Source organism: Oryctolagus cuniculus, chromosome 5 (genome assembly GCF_051225735.1).
Source record: "Oryctolagus cuniculus isolate XC-2025 breed Fujian yellow rabbit chromosome 5, ASM5122573v1, whole genome shotgun sequence".
NCBI lineage: Eukaryota > Metazoa > Chordata > Mammalia > Lagomorpha > Leporidae > Oryctolagus > Oryctolagus cuniculus.
Window position 1 is genome coordinate 82108642 of NC_142871.1, and position 19951 is coordinate 82128592.

A 19951-nucleotide genomic window follows, 5' to 3' on the forward strand; every position below is an offset into this window, starting at 1 on the left:
ATTTTGCAGATAATAAGAAAATTAATTTTTCTTGCCAATCTGTGTTTTTAGGGGGCCATGTTTTTTGGTTTCCAGTGAACATAGGAGTTACTACACCACCAAGCAGCAGGCATTCAGCAGGGGGGTACTGAGGGAGAAGGAGGGAGCTTGACTCCAACAAAACTGATTTTTTTCTTTCAAATGGAAGCGTGTTGAAACCTGTCTTAAAGAGTTCTGAGCGAAAACTGAAGGGTGCACTGAAGGTTTCTGATTAGCTGGAGGATTCTGTTTTTCAGTGCATGGCAGTAAGCATGAAACTGCACAAATGTGTACGTCACAGATTTTACTACGGTTTTTAGAAGTTGAGCATCTCCATCATATCCATTTCACTTATAAAAGTACAGTTACTTATCTGCTTTATGCCTGTTTTGTGTAGATTATTTAAAGGGCCAGAGAGTATGTTAGAGGCACACAGGGGGAACAGGAGGATACACTTGGAGTCCTGGGGTTCGGTCCACTTGGGGTTAATTTGGACTGTGTGGTTCCTGGCTCTCAGCATTCTGGGTGGAAGGAAGGACCCGACCCGCTGGAGGTCCCCTGTGTTCCAGCAGCGATGACTGAGGCCACCAGTTGCCCACTGCAGTGTCACTGCCACTTCCCTTCCCACTGCTCTTCCCCAGCTGCCACCAGGCCGCCTCCCTGTGCCTTGTGATTCTCTCACGGCTGGCCCCCTGTCCCGGAATGAGGACCGGGCCTGGAGCCCTTTGAATAGATTCCTGGAGAGCAGGGCTTTGTAGCGTCTGGCCAGCTCTTTCTGTTTCCACCTTCCCTAACGGTTTTTAAATCCGAATACTAAACATTTTCGAAAATTTGAACCTCTCATGTTTCAAATTCAAATTATTTCCCTGCACATTGCAGCTAGGTCTGAAATTCATTTTTGTGGGAAGGGAGTTAAACTAGTGAATGATTGCAAATGAACGTGTGAAGGATATGCTTACCTAGGTAAGGCAACAAATGGCTGAAGCCAGTTTGCAAGCGTCCACTTATTTTAAAAAAAGAGTTCTATTTTAAGGGAGTCTGCAGTGTTTAAATGATCATTTTTAGCAGTTGATGAAAATCACTACAATCTATTTTTTTTTTTTTTTTTTTTGACAGGCAGAGTGGACAGTGAGAGAGAGAGACAGAGAGAAAGGTCTTCCTTTTCCATTGGTTCAACCCCCAATGGCTGCTGCAGCCGGTGTGCTGTGGCTGGCGCACTGCGCTGATCCAAAGCCAGGAGCCAGGTGCTTCTTCTGGTCTCCCATGGGGTGCAGGGCCCAAGCACTTGGGCCATCCTCCACTGCACTCCCAGGCCACAGCAGAGAGCTGGACTGGAAGAGGAGCAACTGGGACAGAATCCAGTGCCCGGACCGGGACTAGAACCCGGTGTGCTGGTGCCGCAGGCGGAGGATTAGCCTGTTGAGCCAAGGCGCTGGCTACTACAATCTATTTTTAAAGCAAAATTTATATCACCCTTCATGGCGTTTGCTTGGTTGACTTCAGCAGATTAAGGAAGATCACCTGCAGCTAGAAGGGCCCTCAGTGGTGGATGAGGGCTCAGGGGTGAAAGTCAGAAGGAACCTTAAAGAGATGTCAAGTGGAGCAGGCCCACGTGGGCTGTGCCACGTGTGGGAACCAGACGGAGGCCCCTGTGGCAGAGGCAGCCTCTGTGAGGCTCAGCCTAGGGCATGAGCTCCTGTGTGTATGTGTGTGTGTGTGTGTGTGTGTGTGTAGCGGGGCCTGTTTGTTTCTGGCAGGTGGGCAGCAAGCACAGATGGAGGACCCCGAAGTAGCTGATAGCAGTCCATCCAAGGAGGCAGCAGCAGCGTGTATCTGCAAGAACGCTGGCCCGGCTGTTACCCAGGGGCTCTGCTCAGGGCTGCAGCTCTGGGAGGAGGATTGGAACCATCACAGTGGGCTTCTTGTTCAACTCTCCTGATTTTTAATTTCCAAATCTGTAAGATGGGAGCAATCTTAGTAACTACATCATGAGGTCATGTCGAGGGCTACTTGAAAGAATAAATGAGAAGCCCTGGAAATAGTATCTGCTGCATAGTAAGTACTTAGTAAGCATTCACTGTTCCTTTATTTATGGGATAGTAGTGAATGTCCTGTAACTGAGTTTTATTGTTCTTCAACTCATTCATTCCAGTCAATGCAATTGTACTGCCTTATGGGTAGGTGACTTCCAGAGGTCTTACGGGGGTCAAACTGTTTTTGTTATAAATCTGTTCAAGAGAAGCAGAACTATTGAAATGCTGAGAAAAGAAACTTGCTGTTTCAGACCAATCGTTACTTTTTTGCCAGATTCATGGAATTCTTTCCCAGTGGTGTCAGACTTTAGGAGTTCATGGGAAAGAGGGATGCAATAATTACTCTGTAATATTACGGAAGGTATAGAGATAAAGAATGAGCATTATGTGGAGTTCATAATGCTGGTCAGAAAGTATCTCCATTAAGTATTTTTTCCCAAGGTCTCAACTAGTTTGTTGAAGTTTCTCTAAAAATGATACCAAAAATTTTAGTTTCAAAGTCAAATGAAATGACTGGCATCACAAAGATTGTAATCGCTGTCTTAAGAATTACTTCAGATTTAATAACTACAAAGATTATTAAAGCTGATCTTTATGACTACTTACATTTTTTAAGGCCATAGGAATCAAGAGATTTGCCTAAAGTCAGTAGCCAAGACTTGTGAGTGTTTTAGACAAATGATCTTACATATTTGGTCAGATCCTGAATGTTAACTATTCAGGTAGATAGATTACAGATGATGCACTGGGATTATTTTCTGTTCACATTGTATACATATAATAAGATGCACTTTGCAGATGGATTTAAAAAATTAATTAATTGTTTTTTATTTGAGAGGCAAAGAGAAAGGACCAAGACAGATCATTTGTCTTCAGGTTCACTCATGAAATGCCTACAACAGCTGGGGTTGGGCCAGGCTAAAGCCAGGAGACCCAAAACTCCATCCAGGTATCCCATGTGGGTGCCAGGAACCTAGCTACTAGAGCCCCCACCTGCTGCCTCCCAGGGTGCACATTAGCAGGAAACTGGAATCAGGAGTGGAGTTGGGACTCAGATTCAGGCACTCTGATAGGGGTTGTGGGCATCCCAAGTTGCATCTTATTCGCTAGGTGGATTTTTTAAATATTAAAAATGTTAGCTTCGGGGCTGGCACTGTGGCTTAGTGGGTAAGCTGCTGCCTGAAGTGCCGGCATCCCATACGGGTGCTAGTTCCAGTCCCAGCTGCTCCACTTCCAATCCGGCTCTTTGCTATGGCCTGGGAAAGCAGTGGAGGATGCCCAAATCCTTGGGCCTCTGCACCTGCCTGGGAGACCTGGAGAAGGCTCCTGGCTCCTGGTTTTGGATTGGTGCAGCTCTAACTGTTGTGACCATCTGGGGAGTGAACCAGTGGATGGAAGACGCCTCTGCCTCTGCCTCTCTGTAACTTGCCTGTCAAATAAATAAATAAATCTTTAAAAATAAATATGTTAACACAGGAAATTTGTCAAAGAGGAGACTTTATGTTTGATTTTTAAAATAAACTGCACTAAAAATGAAGTCTATTAATAGTAAAACATTGGGGCTGGCATTGTAGAATAGTAGGTTAAGCCACTGTCTGCAGCACCAGTGGGCACTGGTTGGATTTCAGCTGCTAGCTAATGTGCCTGGGAAAGCAGCAAAAGATAGTCCAAGTGCTTGGGCCCCTGCACCCACCTGAGAGACCCAGATGAAGTCCCTGGCTCCTGGCTTCAGCCTGACACAACCCTGGCCATTACAGCCATCTGGAGAGTGAACCAGCGGATGGAAGATACCTTCTCTGTCTGTAACTCTGCCTTTCAAATAAATAAATAAACCTTTAAAAAATAGTAAAACGTTAAAAATAAATGAATTAGGTTGTAGCTTAAAATTTTTAAAAACGAAACTATTTCACATGAAAACAAAACCCCTGGAATAACTTCCGTTTTATCATCCTCCTCCCTGCCTATGTCCCTAGTTGTTTAGTTTTTTCAGTCACTTTAGTTTGTATCTCATCAATCTTAGCTAGTCAGGGGCAGTTACAAAGCTAAGGGGCAAGTTTAGCGTTTCCCTACGGCAGGCATTCAGGTTGTGGGCAGGAAAGCGGTTCGCTGTGGAGCCTACAAGCTACCTTCTCCCTGCGCACACCCCACCCCTCTTCCATCAGCCCTACTTGTAACTAGGTCCTACCTTGCTTTCCATAGCAGGAAGATGGTGTAAAAACGGGGGCTAGTAGCCAGGTGCCAGATGTTTTATTTGTGCATCTTTGAACCCTTGCATCAATTCCCATATTGACGATGAAGAAATGAGAACACTGGAAGAGGGGAGATTCAGACCCTGTACCTGATCTTCTGTTGACTGCTAGACTAACATGAACATTGTCCCAAGTGGCCCCATCTCCTGTGTGTGTGAGTGGGAGAGGGAGCATTCAGGTAGCGTGGTCCCAGCCCAGGTGCTTTGAGCTGTGGTAGATACCACCGTCCACAGAGCAGGCTGCCACGCAAAAGTGTTTCTAATTACAGCATTTCTAATCCTTTCTTAAGTGATAGATTATTATCACAGCCTCATTATTATGCCTATGTGTTGTTATAGGAGATGAGAGTACATAAAAAGCTTGTGGAAAATACATATCATGAAAAAGCTATGCATGGATTTCGAAACTGTCTGCACCAAAATTATATTTCATTGCACTTTCCATTAACTTTTTGGAGTTCCTCCTGATATTATATGGAAACCATATATACTTCTAGTTAACTCTTCATTTCTAGCATCATATTTAAGGGGGACACAGAGGGGTCCAAACGCAGTATCTGTTTGGCTTTGGAAATAACACTATTGCGGATTTAGCCTCTAATTGTGTTTGGCTGGAGGCAGTGTTGACATATGGTTGTGGTCTTGTAGCCTGCAGATGTTTGTGATGCTGGAGATAAGAACTTGGTCTCTGGCAGGGTGAAGCTCCTATGGTCCGCTCCCCCCTCCATGCCAGTTTATTCACAGGGCAGATAATCTACATGCTATGGATTAGGAGTGGGTTTTGTATGGGCCATGCTTTTGAAAGTCAGCTTGCTTTCTTGGTGTGATGACTGGTGTTTTGTTTTGTTTTGTTTTGTTTTAATTTGAAAGGCAGAGACACAGAGAGGCAGAGACAGAGAGAGAGAGAAAAGTCTTCCATCTGCTGGTTCACCCCCAAGATGGCCACAACAGCCAGAGCTGCACCACTCCAAAGCCAGGAGCCAGGAGCTTCTTCTGGGTCTCCCACTTGAGTACAGGGGCCCAAGCACTCAGGCCATCTTCCACTGCCCTCCCAGGCTATAGCAGAGAGCTGCACTGGAAGTGGAGCAGCTGGGACTTGAACTGGCACCCATGTGGGATGCCAGTATTGCAGGCAGCGGCTTTATCTGCTATGCCACAGTGCTGGCCCCATGTTATGATTTTTTAACTGCATCTCCTCTTATTGAACTCAGGATTTTTGTAAAGTTCTTTTGTTATAGATGGGGGAGTAGAGGAATAGCTACTGTTTTTCCTTTATTCCTTTTCCTAATACAATAAAGCAGACATGTGCAGGATCTTTTTTAAGATCCTGACTGAGTCATGGATTCAATCCTGGATCAAAGCAAAATATTCTCAAAGAACTTGAAATATTTATTGTCACGTAAATTGTATTTAAAATTTGTATCATTTATATTAAAATTTTTGACTGCAGTTAGCTTAGCCCTCTAAACATAAAACATGCTTCATAGATGTTAAAAGTATGTTACAGCCTACTTTATATTTTTATGAGGCAAAATTTCAAAAAGATTAACGTGTTGAACTTTATAATGTTTAATAAAAATTTATAGTATTGGAAAAAATATTTTTTGTTTGCTCCAAAAGTTTTAAATTAAACTTTTTTCCACCCAGTATATAACCAGTACAAATAGAATCTTTTAAATTTAAGACATACCTGTGCCCTGTAGGATTATTTTTTAATACTCAAATAAAAATACATTACGTATATGTATTTATATTTCCTGTGACAATGCAGAAATACCCCCCTCAGGTTTCTTTCCTTTTTCATAAGGTTAATTTTTATTTTACTTAGTAGTGGTAGAGGTTTGCAATATATTTGTTTTGCTAGTTTCCCACTGTTTGACTAATTCTTGTATGGTGCTTTTTAAAAAACTTTAAAAGGTAGCAAGCACATGCCTGCGCGCGCACGTGTGTGTGTGTGTGTGTGTGTACTCAGGAAATACATCTATCTTTCCTCCTCCCTTACCATGCCTATCAGTGCTGAGCTTGGGGAAAACAGAAAAACAAACATGACCTTTGATCCCACCAGAGATAACCATCATCTCTTAGTCATATAGATGAGATTTATCTTAGTCATATCTAGCCATAGGTAACAAATATGTGCATATTGCAGAGATAATTAATATATGTACATGCATACGCATACAGTTGTTAAAGCGAAAGGGCATTCATGCAGTGCTTTTAGAGTGGCCCTGTCCCTTTAATGTCTCCTGTTCTGGAGTTAGCACCTGGCTCAGGTTCACCCATGACATTTTCAGTTGATCTTTCTCTTGTTTTCCTTTCTAGTTGACCTTCAAACAGAAAGTTCATAGCCTCGTCTCAGCTGTTAATGTGATTGACTTCTTTTATCTGGGAAGTCAGGATTGTTACAGAATTCATTGTTTTAAGGGGTTGAGGTTCTTGGTTTAATGCCAGGATGTATTCAGCTGACAAAGAAAACAACAACAACAACAAAAACAGCCTAAATCCACCAGCCCAGCATCAAAGATGGGCAGAGCTGTGGCTCTTGGTCATCTTAGGTGGCAGGTCAGACAATTGTGAGACTGTTCCTGACACATCCCATGCACACTGTGTTGTCTCTGGATTACAGTCCAAGTGCTGCTTTGTCACTCATTGATCCACAAACCCGGTAATGCTTTCAGCCAGAAGAATTAATGCTGTAACCCTGCCATGTTTATGCTTTAGAATCAGGTATTTTGTTTAAGTTAGCTGCTGCTGAACTTTACAGTTCCACTTCTGTGTGGAAATGAATATTTTTTCCTAAATTTTAAAAATAGGAAGCTCAGGACATGCCTTTGGGGCCCAGGACCCCAGCAAGCCCATTATTAACTTTAAGTCTGAAAGAGCGGGTGCGTGAACTCCACATATGGCAATGCTATAACCCTCACTCCTCCAGGAAGGAACTATGTCATCATTTCTCACTCCGTGAGAAAGAGCCATCTTGTCATACAAACAGAAGACACAAGTATCGGGCTTCTTAAACACCAAGTCACCAGTCACTGTCTAGTTCCTTGACCAGAAGTGGTTCAAAAGCCAGCAGGTGGCTCTGATGCAAGACCACACTGGTTTCCTTGGGCTCTTGCTTTGTGTCCTGACCTGTTTTACGGCTTTCCCACCCTCACGGTAGCTTCTTCCCAGTATGAAACAATGGGAAGGCACAGGCAGAGTTTTAAAAATGAGCTTATTAAGAGTGAGTTTGTTTGTTTATTGATATTAGTGACCTAAAAGTAGAACTAGTTTAAATGACTTTTAAAGCATCTAATTCAGCTGGACATTAGCAGTTGGGTGATTGTATGTATATGTAAATCTCCTAAGAAATTTAATATTTTATCAAAAGGCACAACTCCAAAAATGAAACCTGCCAACTTGTTTCCATGGCAACCACAATTGAAATGTGTCTAGCCAGTGTGTTTGAGAGTTTCAAGGAGTTCATTAAATTTGCTTTCCTAACATAGGTAGATAGATGAATGGGTAGCCAGACAGTTAGATAGAGGTACAGATATATTTTTCCCTTTAATGGGTATGTGAGACTTCTGTACGTTTCCTTTAGATTAACATGTAGTGTGACTTCATTCTGATGCATGAATATATTTGGCTAAGGGACAGGTCTGTTGTTTTATAAATTTAGTTTCAGTCAGAGCTGCAACCAGGTAGAGACTAATTCCTAACATAACAAGAAGAGGATTGCTCTTGCTTCATAACTCTTTCCTGGTGTTTCTGTGTGGAACTGTTGGATTGGGCACATGTTGATTTCTGAAGTGACCGGTGTCCTCCTAAGAGTGAGGCTCCTGTGCTGTCCTTTCTGCTGCTGCCGCCATTGTTTGTGTAGTCCTCCAGGCCCTTGAGTCTCCGCCACCATGGGGTCCATCAACCTGCCTTGTGGCCGCTCTTCCTTATCAGAGGTTGTGTGGCAGGTGCTAAAGGAATTTATTCTGAGATCTGAGTATTTCCCAACAGGCTGTCATTCAGAAAAGCTGACTGCAGCACAACCTGTGGTACCAAAGGGAATCCCTTGCACTTTATACTTCAGATAAACTATTTGTGTGGAGAGAGAGACCCAGTCTCTCAAGTGCTGGGCTACAAACAGGTGTGGTCAGCCAGATATTCTTGTGATGATAAAATGTGTAGTGCCTGAGAATACTAACGATCAGGCAAGGTTCATGGCATTTCGAAAGTGAAATTAGAAGACTTTCTGGGTAGGTGAAGTGGCAGGAAGTAGAACTGGCCTGGGCCTGACGACTAGGGCATTTCTTGAACCTACCAGAGATGCCAGGTGTCTCTGAGCCTGTTCGGAGGGTGCTCACGGTAGCGCTTGGTTGCTTGCTGAGGAGGAGTGAATGTTTAACTTGAGGGCCCTTGCTCTTATGTCGAGTTCTCCTGGATGTCTAAAAGAGGAATCTGAGCCCTCATGGCTTTGCACAGCCTCACAGATCTTGTTGACCTGGTGTAAGTACCTGTAGTCTTCACTTTCCACCTTTAGTTCAGTGTCTTCAAGAAGCAGCTGAACAGGGACAGGCCCGCTTGTCTGTGCAGGGAGCTGAAGTAGGACAGCGTCACGGAAGCTTCCAGGTTCGCTCGTTTTTGGATCCCAGTCTCCCGTGCTGTTTGTCCTGTACTCGCCGGTGCTCAGACGTCACCGTGTCCTTCTGGGCAGTCACAGTCACCTCCGTACTGTTCTCCTCGTTCTCACAGAGGGCCCCTGTGTCCATCCTCTGTGCTGCCAAGCAGAACGATCTTTCCAAAGGCAAAATGGAATACCAGGTCGTGACTGGAAAATCTTCCAGAGACTTCTGTCCCTCAGCAGGACATGTTCCTTCGCAAGGCACCTGAATCCCAGGAAGTCTGGGGTCTGCAGGTCCTTCCAGGTACTCCCTGGCCCACTCTGCTTCCTCTGTGCTCTGCACAGATCTTCACTTTCCTAAATGCCTTGTGTTTAATGGATGAACTCCATGCAAGTCCCACCTTGCAGTGCCAGCTCTCCTTCTGCCACTGGTATGTCTGTGTCTCAGCACACTGTTCTCCGATGGCTGGTTGATTTCCCTTCCTCACAAGACTCTAACCATCTTGAAGACTGTTTTTCTTGCTTGCGTTTGTTTATGCGGTACCTAGCCCAGTACCTGAAACGTAACAGGTACTCAGTGAATGTTTATCACATGAATGAATGAATGAGTTAGTGATGATACTTCATAGGGAGCTGCATTTAGTTGGTAAGGAAAATAGACTTGAGTTGCTGTTAATACAGATTTCAACGAGGCTGGATAGCTTCTTGGGTGGTCCTCTGGTGGGTAGCCACAGACCAAAGTCAGCCTTTTCTTTCTTTTAGAGACCTGAGACTTGGAAGAATGGAGCAATGATTCAATTTATGACAGATTCATTCACAACTATGATGCTCTTGTATTCCTGGATGATGAAGATGAAGGTTGGGTAGCGGAACTGACATGGGTTGTTTGCTCAGGCCACATTCTCGTGGTCAGGAAGTCTACTCAAGAAGCAAATATTAGAGCTGAGTAAGGTTTTTGTTTGTTTGTTTTATTTGAGAAGCAGAGGAAGATAGACTGAGTCCCCATACCCTGGTTCACTCCCCAAATGCCCACAATGGCTAGGGTTGGCCTGGGGCTGCAGCTTGGAGCCAGAAACTCAGTCTAGGTCTCCCATGTGGGTAGCCGGAACCCAGTTAGGTGAGCTGTCACCATTGCCTTCCAGGGTTTGTGTGAGCAGGAAGCTGGAGTCATGGGTTGAGCTGAGAACCAACCCAGGCACTGCTGTGTGGGATGTGGGGTTCTCATCCACTGTGCTAAACACCCACTCCAAGTTTTCTGAATTCTAGCATAAATAAGTGAATCCTTTCTAGTTCTCCTCAAGGGATTGTTTTTCCCATGAAGCTGGGTTACCCAGAAGAATCATTCTTTTCTTATTGGAGGCTATTTATCTCTACATAAATGACTTTTACACAGTCCTTAAAAGCATTTGGAACAGGCCTATCTTGGTAATAATTATGGTGCCTATTAAGTATTTGCTGTATCAGACACTGTTCTGATTTTTTATCTGCTGTGACTCAGTCCTCACAACCATATGATATATGGTTACTATTTTAGCTCCGTGTTTACAAACTAGGAAACTGAGAACCAAGGTGTTAAGCGATTTCTCTCTCTTGTGAGGGGAGCTGAGATTTGAACGCATGCAGCTGGCCTCCAGCACCAGTGCTGTTGGCCACATACCCACCCACCCACCTTTCTAGGAAGGCCACCAGCATTTCTTGTATTTTTGTATTTGCTTTATGTGACTGCATGGAATCCTCACAGCAGCATTTACAAATGATGAACTAAATGTTCACGACGCCTTTTTTTTTTTTTTTTTTTTTGGTCGCAAGTGACAGACCAACTTAAGAAAGATTTAACTGGATCCTGTAACTGTAGTTACAGTAGTCTTTGTAGGGCCAACTGACCAGAGCCAGGGTACCCTGATTGGTGTGGAGGGCAGCTTTTCACAAAGGAAAGGGAGCAGGTGATGGACAGACAGACATCACGTGAGTAAGCAGGAGCTGTAGCTCAAGTAATTTGAGTGAGGCCACTGCTAGTGAGGGGCTCAGGTGCCGCCCACCTGTCCCAGGTGCGCTCTGCTCTGGATGAATGCTGTGCAGCCTGACATCCCGCCCTGCCATCTTTCTTCAGCAGGTGATGGCACCCTTGTACAAGAGAGCATGTTCTTAGCTTCATTCTCAGTGTACACCGTGCTCACCGTCCGAGAGCTGGCTGTTTCCCAGGAAGTAGTGTGCCTGGCTTTCTTTAATCCCCAACTGTCCCTTTGGTTAGGATAGCTACATGAACAGTTTAGTTCCCCTGACATTTTTATACATTTTTTCCACTTCAGAGGATGGCCTTTTGCTGACCTGGCCCTAAATTCTGGAGAAATTCTTGACTGAAGCCCTGGGACAGACCAGAGCTTTTTCAGGCTAAGGCTTATGCAAAACATTGGCCTTCATGTTCTCAATCACAAGGGCAAGCAGGCAGGTTGATGGAATTGTTCATCGATTCAGGCAGCAGAACATAGAACTCCGCACTGGCATCAAAGGGCGGTTTACAATCTCGCGTCGCCTCCCTACCCTACTGTACGGCGTCTTGTAAGGAAGCCTGCTCCGCGGGCGGTGGGCCTCCACTCGGCACTTCTGAGCGTGTTTACGAGTAGGTGACAGTCGTTTTCAGCATTTGCCACGCTGCTAACTGAAGCTCTGATCCTTGATGTGCTTCGTTTTTACATGTGCTCATCTCTACATCAAAAACAGAGGAAGCCACAGGAAACTGCTGCCTGTATTTCCAGGAAATATAACTACATCACCGGCTCCCCACTCGGCACAGCCCAGAGGGCCCAGATGCGGGCATCAGCCTCGCGATGAGGGTGGTGATAAGGAGTCGGGAGTGTTCTCAAACTGTCGCTCTTGCCGGTGACAGCCTGGGGAAGACAGCGTCTTCAGACTCACAGGAGAACTCTGATTCTCTGTACACTCCATCTCTGAAAATGTAGGTGCTGTGTGTGGAGTGAGGTGTGAGTCCAGCGCCGACGACGGCCCTCACGCTTCCCACTCAGGTGTAGTCAGGGGATGGAAGTGACCTGCGGGAGATTGTCCTGTGAGCTTGTGCATGGAGTTGGGACATAAAAAGACCATGAGGTGACACTGACTGCCTCCCGTTTGAAAACCTTTATTTGAGAGGTGGAGAGACCTAGGGAGAAAGAGACAAACAGACGAGCTCCCATCCACTGATCTACTCCTCAGATGCGCACAGCAGTGGGACTGCGCCTGGCTGAGACGGGATCCAGGAAGTCGGTCCAGGTCTCGAGTGGGGGTGGCAGGGACTCAACCACATGAGTGTGCATTGGCAGTAGCTGGAATCAGGGGCCAGAGCCAGTTGTCAAACCGGGTATCAAACCCAGGAGCTCTGATATGGAACATGTAAGCGACATGGACATCTTTTTTTATATATATAAAGATTTATTTATTTACTTGAAAGGCAGAGTCACAGAGAGACAGAGACAGAGAGAGAGACAGAGTCCAACAGTCGGAGCTGAGCCAACCTGAAGCCAGGAGCCTCCTCCAGGTCTCCCATGTGGGTACAGGAGCCCAAGCACTTTGGCCATCTTCTACTGCTTTCCCAGGCCACAGCAGAGAGCTGGATTGGAAGTGGAGCACCTGGGACTCGAACTGGCACCCATTTGGCTACTGTGTGGCTTTACCTGCCAAGCCACAGTGCCAGCCCTGCAACATGGGTATCTTAATCAGTGTTTTAACTGTTAGACTAAATGCCTGCCACCACCTACCATTTTATTTTATTTTTATCTATTATGAAATAGACAATCAGATTTTGTCTATTTCATAGGTACAATTCTAAGAAGATAACAATACTTTCCTTCCCCCCACCATTTTAAAAGCATGATTATACTACTAATAATTCTAGTAGTTGTCGCTTACTGACTTTGATTTAATGTCCTGGCATTCTGCTGAGAACCCTAATAAGCACTCCTCAATTTAATCCCCATGGAAACACCCAAAGAGACCTTTTTCTTATTCCCAATTTTCAAAAACTCTTAGAATTTAACATCTGAGGCCGGCGCCGTGGCTCACTAGGCTAATCCTCCGCCTTGCAGTGCCGGCACCCCGGGTTCTAGTCCTGGTTGGGGCGCCGGATTCTGTCCCGGTTGCCCCTCTTCCAGGCCAGCTCTCTGCTGTGGCCAGGGAGTGCAGTGGAGGATGGCCCAAGTGCTTGGGCCCTGCACCCCATGGGAGACCAGGAGAAGCACCTGGCTCCTGTCATTGGATCAGCACAGTGCGCCGGCCGCAGCGCGCCGGCTGCAGCAGCTATTGGAGGGTGAACCAACAGCAAAGGAAGACCTTTCTCTCTGTCTCTCTCTCTCACTGTCCCCTCTGCCTGTTAAAAAAAAAAAAAAAAAAAAGAAGAAGAAGAAGAAGAATTTAACATCTGAGCAAGGCCACCCAATCAGTGAAGAAGGCAGAATTTAAACCTAAAACCATGCCGCTCCAGGACAGCACTGCAGATACCAGGACACTCTGAAAAGGCCATGGGAAAATGGAATGCCAAGACAGGTTTATTTAGGTGCAAAAAATGTTGAAATTGGGTCTACCATAGTCAAGTAGATTCTGCTGGAGGTAGAGCAGAGCTGGCAGTCTGGTGGGGCAGGCGGACAGAAGTAAAGAGCCTCCCAAGGCGGGCTGGAGACTTAACACCCAGAGCAGGCTTTGCTGTATGTCTGCCGAAGTGACGTTCTCACATGGGAGAGAGGACTGAGTGAGAGTCCGGTACACTGCACTGCAGGGACTTCATGTATCTGCTGGGTGCTGGCAAAGTCAAGAGTGCGAACTCCCAAATGAAAAAAGGTGGCTTCTCAGCCCATCCTAGTGCCAGCTCGCTAGCTTAGTTCTCTTCCCTATTGGAGCTTAAAAATTCACAATGTGATTAAAACATGTATGAGAAGTTGGTGGGATTTCAGCTCCTTTGCAAACAAAGCAAATTTATATATATATATATATATTTTTTTTTTAAGATTTGTTTTATTTGAAAGACAAGAGTCAGAGAGAGGGAGAGACAGATCTTCCTTCTGCTGAGTTGCTCTCCAAATGACTGCAACAGCCAGGGCTGGGCCAGGCTGAAGCCAGGAACCAGGAGCTTCTTCCGAGTTTCCTGTGTGAGTGCAGGAGACTAAGGACTTGGGCCACCTTCTGCTTCATTCCCAGGCACATTAGCAGGGAGCTGAATCAGAAGTAGTGCACCTGGAACTTGAACTGGTCACTAGTATGAGGTGCTGGCATTACAGGCTTTACCTGCTGTGCCACAGCACTGGTCCCACAAATTATCATTTAAGCGCAAAGTCTCCCGTGTCATGGATAGAAGAGAAATGGTTTAGATGAGAATCTTCCATAAATGTCTGAAGCTTAATGAAGACTGTTAAATAATAACCCCATGTTATTGCAAAAAGACTTAATTTGGCTCAAAAGGTACACTTTTTTAAAAAGCTAAAAAGAGGCTGGCACTGTGGCATAATGGGTAAAGCCGCCTCCTGCTGTGCCAGCATCCCATATGGGCACCAGTTCAAGTCCTGGCTGTTCCACTTCCAATCCAGCTCTCTGCTATGGCCTGGGAAAGCAGTAGAAAATGGCCCAAGTCCTTGGGACCCTGCACCCACATGGAAGACCCGGAGGAAGCTCCTGGCTCCTGGCTTCGGATTGGCATCGCTCTGGTTGTTGCGGCCAATTGGGGAGTGAACCAGTGGATGGAAGACCTCTGTCTGTCTGTCTGTCTCTATCTCTCTCTCTCTCTCTCTTGGCCTCTCCTTTTCTCTCTGTGTAACTCTTTCAAGTAAATAAGTAAATCTAAAAAAAAAAAAAGCTAACAAAAAATATAAGAGGACAAGGACAAGGCTAGGAATTAACCCAAGATGGCAAAAAGACCATCTGAGGACTTGCTCAAGACAGATCATAAGTGAAAACATAGGAATTTATTTCCTGGCAATTGTTGTTGAAGATGGAAAGAGAAATGTGGACATTAATTTTCAAAATTTAAGAGGAGAAAAGTTCTCTTGAAATTTTGACAGAAAAACACAGGTATTGGTTAGTGTTGGTTCATGGTCATTGGCGTGAAGCTGTCTATACCCATCTATATTCTGCTTATTGGGGCATGAAAACACCCCACGTAGCGTGATGTCTCGTGTGACTCCCCCGAGTGGCCTCACACCAATAGCCTGGCTCGTGTATTATCATTGCCTTCCTTTCTCTTTCCTTCTCATGCTGTAGCTCATCTTATAGGCACTTCTGCAAAATGATAAGGAACGTAGAACTTCAGCAGGTATTTGAAGACGTTCTCTCATGCTTTGTCTGCTAAAAGGAATTTTAAGAGAGTTCTCCATGCATCACTCCATGCATAACGCAGCTCCTAGCTGTCCTGAGGCTCATCCTGCCCCCAGCTGTGCTTAACCTGGGAAACAGGTTAAGGCAGGCAAGGGAGAGACACCTGCAGAAGTAGGTTTTAGCCCCATTAAACATCAGGTAAAGGCCGCTCCCAGTGAATTGATACAGCAGGGGTGGGGAAGCTTTTTTCTGCCAAGGACCATTTGGATATTGATAATCTCTCTCGTGGGCCATACAAAATGATCAACTCAAAAATTAGCCTGCTGTGGATCTATTAAATTTCTAGTCCTACCTGTGGTTGCCTTGGTAAGGCCAGACCAAATGATTTTGCAGGCTGTATGTGGCCCACGGGCCAGATATAACCCACCCCTGATAAGAGTTAAAAGGCTAGAAACTGCAGGTTAAAAGTAAGTGCTTTGGTTACCTGGATGTCAGTAGTAAGTATTACCCTCTCCGTCAGGGATGAAGAATTGAAACTCTTAAGCTGCTACTTTGGATGCCCGGATCCCGTACTGGAGTGCTGGCTCAAGGCCTGGCTGCTCTGTGCTTCCCATCCCTTCCCCTGCTCATGTGCCTGGAAGGAAGCCCATGGTGGCCTGAGCACTTGGATCCCTGCCATCTACATGGGAAAGCTAGACAGAGTTCTGGTTCCTGGCTTCATCCTGGCCCAGGCCCAGCAGGTGTGGGCAATTGAATGAACCAGTGGATGGAAGATCTCTCCTCCTCACTCCCTCGCTTGGCCCTTCCAGTAATCAAATATTAAAAACAAAAAGTTGAAATTCTTGCAAGGCATGCTTGTGTATTTGTGCCCTTAAAAGACTCAGATCACAGGGTTTTTGTTTTCTTCCCCCTCTCTCTTGGATCAAATCGACTGTATTTTGAGAATTTGAAGATCAGGGAATTTCCTCCTGTTTAGAAAATAAGAATGCCTAGCTTTCACTAGTTCTTTTCATCCCCAAGGCTCTCTTAAATATTGACTAATTAAATAAAAATGGAGGAAGTCAGGCTATAGCTTCTTTTTGAGGACCAGCCCAGTGAACTCAGAATACACAGTGATTTGCCCTATCTTTGAAACAGAAGCCACTAGAAATCTTTATTACTGACTATAATAGCAAGTGGCATCTCTTATTATGTTTGGCAGCTGACATATCAGGTTGCATTTCAGTTGGTTGTTATACATGAAATAGTCGAATGAGTAGACTTGGAATGAGCCCAGGGACCTGGCATATCTGCCATCTATGGGTTGCCATGACAACTCATCAGGCTGTTGCTTTGTAATCTTTCGGATTAGGTTCTGGCCCTGGGTCACTGGATTGGAACTGGAGGGAGCTTTGGTAACGGGAAGTGAGTGTTGTACCTCTACTCCGTGGCATTTGAATTTGCATTCTGGTCCTGTTGTTAAGGTCAAGTAGAAATGACATTGGGGGAAAATTTAAATTCCTGCAGAACCTAAACAAGGTCATGTTTGTTAGCAAAAATACACAGATGGAGTGGTCTGAGACTCAGCAGCTGAAAGGCAGGATTTCCTGTCCTTGATTAGTGGATAAATATGTCCAAGTATCTCTCAATGTATGTACATCCCTGGACATTTATATGTAATGAAAATTTGGGAAATCAAACCTTTTTTTTAGGATGGTCTTATGTTATAAAAATGGAACTGAATATCCCTAAAGAAACAAACAAACAAAAACTCTTTGGCCACAGAACAAGCCACAGGTGCCATCTAGTGCTGCATCCTCTGTCTCAGCTGGAAGTGGCCTGCAGGGTGTGGGATTTGGACCCAGGAAGGGAATTGGCAGAGTAAGGAAGGAAGCAGTTGGGAAACAGGGCACCACGTCCGTTACCCTCATGTTGGCCTTAGGCACAAGGAGAGCATCTTTCAATGGGATAGCACACCTCTCATGCACACTTCTCACCAGGAGTGAGCAGGGGGAGATGCCTGAGTCTGATCCCAGTGTGATCTTGGACAAAACACATTCCAGCCCTGGGCTCCCCTAGGAAATGAGGATGTTGAGTTTCTGTTGGCTGTCAGGCTGTGCTGTTTGTCATCACGTAGGGGAGACTCAAGCGTCCACGTCGCCCTTGGCCATTTGAACCCACATTCCCATCATTCCTTTGCAGTAGAAGTGCCCCTCGTGATTAGCCGGGCTGTCTGATAATTCAAAGAGAAGACAGAAGGATTCTTCCCCATTCCCGTGTGTCTTTGAGATATATCATTGTGGTTGTTCTAAAGCAAAGACAGTCATACAGTGAGGAAAGAACGGAATCCCAGACAGCAGCCAGGCAGTGTGGGAAGTTGCCCTGCTGCCACCAACCTCGGCTTCAGCTCAGTGTGTATGTACTGAGCAGTTTCTACACGGAGGCACTACGTACGCCCTTTCCCCCTTCCACATACTCAGGCACGTGGGGATATGTATGCGTGTGGTGTACAAGAGCCCCATGGAAAGTTCATGGAAAGACACAAGTGAAAGATGTTTATTTTGGAGTAAAAGACTTCGATATCCATGCGAACCTCTGCCATAACAAGCATTTCTCATGAACTTTTGAAGACTTTCAAAAATGTTTTGCACCAAAACGAACTTATCTCTTAAATTCCATCTTTCACATAACTGTGTATGTAAAATTGAGCATTTGATATGTACCAGGAACTGTGCCAAATTCTCACAATAATCCAATGAGGTAACAAACGAACTGGGTCGTTTAAGCCTCATAGCAAACGAGGTGTTATCCATTATCTCCATTTCAACAAATAAGGATACTGAGCCATAGCTAATTTGTGGTTGGGGTAGGGATTTGAACCCACGTGATAGGGCTTCAGAGCCCTTCTCTTAGCCTCTCTGCCTGTGATTCTCTGAACTCAGATGACATGGTGGCCCCCTGGGAAGCTTTGGAGCTACAGAGATCTTGGAGCTCCCCTTCAGAGCAGTTGGAATCTCTGAATGCTGCCTGGACCAAGCACTACCTCAGATGCAACACGAGGGTTAGCAGTTAGTGCTGCCTGCAGCTCCGCAGCCTGCACAGAACTTACCAAGTACCTTTCTGTTTGTTAAAGATTTTATCTATTTATTCAAATGTCAGCAAAAGAGAGAGAGAGAGGCATGTCTCTCATCTGCTGGTCCACTTCCCAAATGGCCACAACAGCCAGGTCTGAGCCAGGCATAAGCCAGGAGCCAGGAACTCTGTCTAGGTCTCCACAGATCCCAAAGCCACAAATTCCTTGTGTACTATGCCAGGTTAAGAGGACAGACTTATTGTTCAAACCAAGTAGTGATTTCCCACTGCAGAGTGTCAACGTTGCCCTTTGTTCATCACCATCACCAGCTTTAATTAAGTGACTGTGCTCTTCCCCTCATGAGCTAAACCTTCCACCTGCAGAACCCAACATAGTAGCTCCAAAACTTGGATGCACATTGGGATCCCCTGGGAGGTCTTGTAAACACTTCAAATTCCAGCCTGCCACCCCAGACTTTATGGTGCTATTAGTGTGGGATGTGGCATTTTTTTAAAAAGAATTATTTTATTTATTTGAAAGAGTTACGAACAGAGCCAGAGAGAGAGAGAGAGAGAGGTCTTCTGGTCTGCTGGTTCACTCCTCAAATGACCACAATGGCCAGAGGCCAGGAGCCAGCAGCCAGGAGCTTCTTCTGGGCCTCCCACATGGGCGCAGGGACGCAAGCACTTGGGCCATCTTTGCAGAGAGCTGAATCAGAAGTGGAGCAGCCAGGACTCAAACCGGCACCCATATGGGATGCCAGTGCTACAGGCTGGGGCTTTAACCTGCTGCAGCACATCCCTGGCCCCGAGATGTGACAGTTTTAAAAGCTTTGTGGATGATTGTGCAGGAGAGTTTGAACCAGTGGTTTAAGAACTTGCTCTGTAAATTCACAGATGGGTTGACTTGAGAAGGCGGTGGAATCATCTCCCTGGATGGAACTTACTTTGTAATTCTCTGACAGTATCTCTCCACCATCTCTGATTAATTTGCATTTAATTCTGCTCCCTTTTCTTTGTGACTGAGAAGTCTTCTATGCAATGATGGCTTTTCTCCTAAGATTGTTCTCACACTTAGATCTTGGAGTGGTGTTGCTGATGTGCCTGTGAGATATCTTTGTAAAGTTTTCAGCTTCATTGGACTTATTTTCACTATATAGCATATCTCTTTTTGAGTTGTTTTACCTTTAAAAACTTTTTTTGGTGTTGTAGTACATGTTGCTTTTTGCTTCAGAGAGCAGGAGAAACACTTTTTCTGCATAGTGATTTGTAGTAATAAACCACTTAAGTTTTTTTTCTCAAATGGTTGACCATCAGATTCATTATTGGGTGACAACAGCTTAACATCGCCTTTAGTACTTAACAGTGGATAACATCTTAGGGCAATGTGGTGCAGAGGTGCAGATCAGGTAAGGAAGAATTGACTCAGACTTTATCCTCAAAGAGTTTAGTAAAGTCAGATTAGCATAGTCAAGTAGAAATTATAATTGGATTATTAAAGCACAGGGTATATTTGTTGGCTAACTTATAAATGTACCTGATTAATATCAACATTCTTTTTGCAGTAGGTAGATCTTAAACTCAACTTTTTAAATCAAGGAAGATGTTAGTTGGTAAGAGAAGGTAGATAATTTGCAAGTGGAGCAACCCTTTGGCCAGGCTAGGGGATGGAGAATAGAGCATTGCACGCTAGTAGGCCAGCTAAATAGG

At 45.1% G+C, this 19951-nt stretch overlaps 1 protein-coding gene across 3 annotated transcripts in view; it reads left to right on the forward strand.

Moving 5' to 3' along the window:
* The window catches only part of BACH2 (BACH transcriptional regulator 2), a 388459-nt gene that overhangs the window by 48577 nt on the left and 319931 nt on the right, over window positions 1-19951 (forward strand). The gene's annotated exons all lie outside the window — the stretch shown is intronic.